Genomic DNA, 4,579 nt, shown 5'->3' on the forward strand with positions numbered 1-4,579 from the left:
AAATGGGAGTTTTTTGTTTTGTTTCGGGTTTTTTTTGTTGTTGTTGTTGTTTTTTACTTATATTGCCCAAACAAATGCCATTTTACTTACAATGGTTAAAGTGCAAGATCTGTCAGAGATATGGACACACAAATTTCTTCATGGTTTCGTGATAGGCTATTTGACCAAATTATTGTTTTTTTTTCTTTTTCTTTTTCTTTTCATTTAACAGATGAGGAAATGGAACACAAAGTTATTCTTATTTTCTTATTTCATCTTGATTGGTTTAAGATCAAGTCCTCTGTTGTTTAAATGTTTTTAGAAAGCTATTATATTATATAAAGTTCTTAGAGAGCTATTATATATGACATAAAATGTATGTATGTATTAATGAACATATATAAATGTTCTTAGAAAGCTATTATATAGTAGCTCAGAAAGCTACTATATCTATTATAATTTGGTTAAAGACCAAATTATAACAGACCAAATTATATATAATTATATATAATAGACCAAATTATAATAGATATTAGTATTATTTTCAAATAAATTGTATGTGATCTTAAAATCACCTTTGTTTCAAAAAAGTGGCAACTGAAGAATGATGAGGTTCATAAGTATGGAAAGGAGAGCTTTATTTTTCATAAAGGGTTGCAGCCTGCAAGTGGCCATTTTGACAGGCTGGGAAGCATAATCTCCCATCGGAAGCCAGAGACAAGCACTTCAAGGGTGAGAAGAATAAGACAGGAATTTATACTGAAGTGGGTGGCCAAATATACATATTCAATAAGCTATAGGAGGAGTCATGAATATTTATAAAATGAGAAACGCATGTGCAATTGACCTTCATGCCTCTTGTCACACCAAGTGTCAGGTTCCAGCCTATGCTGAGGTCCAAGGGGAGTGGGTGGATGGGTGGTAAATAGCTGAAAGAACACTCAGGGGGCCATAGGCAGGTGAAATATGGTTTTATTCAGCAGCTCTCGTACACTGTTCCTTTGTCTCAGCTGTCTGCTCTAGCTGCACCCCTTCTCAGCAGCCAGCTCTGCAGCTTTTGTCACTCCCACACTTACAGCTGCATTCCCTGACACACTTGCTGGTTTCTGGCTCCCCTCATCCATCTGCAAGATAGTTGGCTCTCCCTACAGGGTCAGGAGCTTCACTCTCTCCCTCTGAGTGTGTGTCCCATGTACAGTGTCTGCAGGGCAGTTATAGCTTTTAAAAGCATAGTGGCTTTAAGCCAAGTATGAGCTTACACACACGCGTTATACAACAAGTGGAGTTGTGCACCTGCACTCCAAACTTGCTGAGTCATGCTGGCCTGCATGTCTGCCTCGGCCTATTCTTGACCAAAGCACATTCATTTACCTTACACCTCTCCATGAGACCCATGTTCAAAAATGGTGGCCTTAGCATGATCCCAGGGTTAAGTTTTTGGGCCTCTGATGTCAAAAGGTGAAACAGGCCAGGCATATTGGCTCAAACCTGTAGTCCCAGCACTTTGGGAGGCCAAGATGGGCAGATCACTTAAGCCTAGGAATTTAAGACCAGCCCGGGCAACATGGCAAAACCCCATTTCTACAAAAAATACAAAAATTAGCTGGGGAGACTGCTGTGATCATGCCACTACACTCTAGCCCAGGAAACAGAGTGAGTGAGACTGTCTCGAAACAACAACAACAAAAAAACAAACAAACAAAAAAACAAAATATGAAGCCGAGGACATGAAAACCCTCACTGCACATCCTCCTTAGGCTGGCAAGAACCATCCCATGGTGGAAGCCAACTTCTGGTGCCATGTTTTCTCACCAGGTCCCTGTGACAAGGAAGTGGCAGTGACAGCCATGATACAGAAGCACTACCTTGAAGCTTCAGAGCAGGGACTGCACAACAGCTGCCAGGGCCAAGCCTGCTATCTCCTATGATAAGAGTACTTTTGAAGAAACGTGTCCACACTGTTTGCAGTTGCTGATTCTGGATAACTCTTGAGTGTGTCTCAAACCCAAAGCCACATTGACACCCAAAATACAGAAACTGATTAATCGAGAAGCATGAAATTATACACTCAGTTTTAAAGAAGCAAAAATTGTGAAAAAATTCAAAGACGACAAAAGTGTATTGTTGATTACTTGTAAAACATGCCGCAGAACAGTGAAACATCATGGTAAGAGTAGAAGCTTTCTATCAGCATTGAAGAGCAATCCTACTACTCCTCAAGTAAACTCAGCCTGAAGACACCAAAGAGAAGGACTGCAAACCCAAATCATGAGATGTCTGGTTCCAAAGGCAAAAGCCCAGTATTGATTTCCAGAACACCTACATCTGGAGAGTCAGTATTTTCTTGCTCCCCAAAGAATGTGAGCAAAACAAAGAAACATTTCCCTCAATGAAATGTTGGCTCCCTCTTGGCTCCCTCCCAGTTTGGGGAAATGTTTTTCTACATAATTCCAGGTTTTTCTTGTAAAAAAATATTCCTTAGTCAGAATGAATCCTAAAAGAATCCAAAGATAGACTTCAGAAATTTCTTATCTTCTCTGAAGGGTGGACTTTGACAATAAAAAATGCCTGATGTCAGTCAGTTCTGAAACTGAAGTTAGTGAAACAACTTTTTAAACTTATTTATTTTTTGAATACATGGAAACTTGATCTGAGTGAAAAACAACAACAAAAAAGAACTAGCCCATGGTTGGTGATCTCTTATCATGAAGGAATGCTGGTTGGTTGTTTTGTGGAAGCTGCAAAAGGGAGGGGCAGTGTCAGGGTGTTGGTTAAATGAAGGGTGAAATGAGTCTTTCCAAAGGGCTGGTTTCTGTTTAATCCTTAGGGAAAAAAGTCTAATGGTGGTTAGTGAGGGAGGGGGTATAATGAGGCGTGATATGGTTTTGCTGTGCCTCCTCACCAAATCTCAACTTGAATTGTATCTCCCAGAATTCCCAGGTGTTGTGGGAGGGACCCAGGGGGAGGTAATCGAATCATGGGGGCCAGTCTTTCCCATGCTATGCTATCCTTGTGATAGTGAATACGTCTCACAATACCTGATGGGTTTATCAGAGGTTCCGCTTTAGCTTCTTTTTTTTTTTTTTTTTTGAGATGGAGTCTAGCTCTGTCACCCAGGCTGGAGTGCAGTGGCACAATCTCAGCTCACTGCAACCTCCGCCTTCTGGGTTCAAGTGATTCTCCTGCCTCAGCCTCCTGAGTAGCTGGGATTACAGGCGCCCACCACCACGCCCAGCTAATTTTTGTATTTTTAGTAGAGACGGGGTTTCACTGTGTTGGCCAGGCTGTTCCCAAACTCCTGCCCTCATGATCTGCCCACCTCGGCCTCCCAAAGTGCTGGGATTACAAGTGTGAGCCACTGCGCCCAGCCCCGCTTTAGCTTCTTCCTCATTTTTCTCTTGCCACTGCCATGTAAGAAGTAACTTTCACCTGCTACCATGATTCTGAGGCCTCCCCAGCCATGTGGAACTGTAAGTCCAATTAAACCTCTTTTTGTTCCCAGTTTCGGGTATGTCTTAATCTGCAGCATGAAAACAAACTAATACAGTAAATTGGTACTAGTAAAGTGAGTGGGACATCGCTGAAAAGATACCTGAAAATGTGGAAGCAACTTTGGAACTGGGTAACAGGTGGATGTTGGAACAGTTTGGAGGGCTCAGAAGAAGACAGGAAAATGTGGGAGTTTGGAACCTCCTAGAAACTTATTGAATGGCTTTGCCCAAAATGCTCATAGTAATATGGACAGTAAGGTCGAGGCTGAGGTGGTCTCAGATGGAGATGAGGAACTTGTTGGGAATTGGAGCAAAGGTGATTCCTGTTATGTTTTAGCAAAGAGACTGGCAGCATTTTGCCCCTGCCCTAGAGATGTGTGGAACTTTGAACTTGAGAAAGATGATTTAGGGTATCTGGTGGAAGACATTTCTAAGCAGCAAAGCATTCAAGAGGTGACTTGGATACTGTTAAAGGCGTTCAGTTTTATAAGGGAAGCAGAGCATAAAAGTTGGGAAAATTTGCAGGCTGAACATGCAATAGAAAAGAAAAACCCTTTTTCTGGGGAGAAATTCAAACTGGGAGAAAATTGCATAAGTAGTAGGGAGCCTAATGTTAATCCCCAAGACCTTGGGGAAAATGTCTCCAGGCCATGTCAGAGACCTTCACGCAGCCCCTCCCATCACAGGCGTGGAGGCCAGGAGGAAAAAGAATGGTTTCGTGGGCCAGGCCCAGGGTCCCTGTGCTGTGTGCAGCCTATGGACTTGGTGCCCTGTGTCCCAGCCATTTTAGCTGTGGCTGAAAGGAGCCAACGTAGAGCTCAGGCTGTGGCTTCAGAGGACAGAAGCCCCATTTCTTGGCAGCTTCCACTTGGTGTTGAGCCTGCAGGTGCACAGAAGTCATGAATTGAGGTTTGGGAAACTCCGCCTAGATTTCAGAAGACGTATGGAAATGCCAGGATGTGCAGTCAAAAGTTTGCTGCAAGGATGGGGCCCTCATGGAGAACCTCTGCTAGGGCAGTGCAGAAAGGAAATGTGGGATCAGAGCCCCCATGCAGAGTCCCTCCTGAGGCACTGCCTAGTGGAGCTGTTAGAAGAAGGCCACCATCCTC

The 4,579-nt window shown here is 43.1% G+C and overlaps 1 pseudogene; it reads left to right on the forward strand.

Annotated features, from left to right (window-relative positions):
- Window positions 1–1,205: 1,205 nt before the first annotated feature.
- Window positions 1,206–2,534, forward strand: LOC100995868 (UPF0711 protein C18orf21-like; annotated as a pseudogene).
- The last annotated feature ends 2,045 nt before the right edge of the window (window positions 2,535–4,579 follow it).

Source organism: Pan paniscus, chromosome 3 (genome assembly GCF_029289425.2).
Source record: "Pan paniscus chromosome 3, NHGRI_mPanPan1-v2.0_pri, whole genome shotgun sequence".
NCBI lineage: Eukaryota > Metazoa > Chordata > Mammalia > Primates > Hominidae > Pan > Pan paniscus.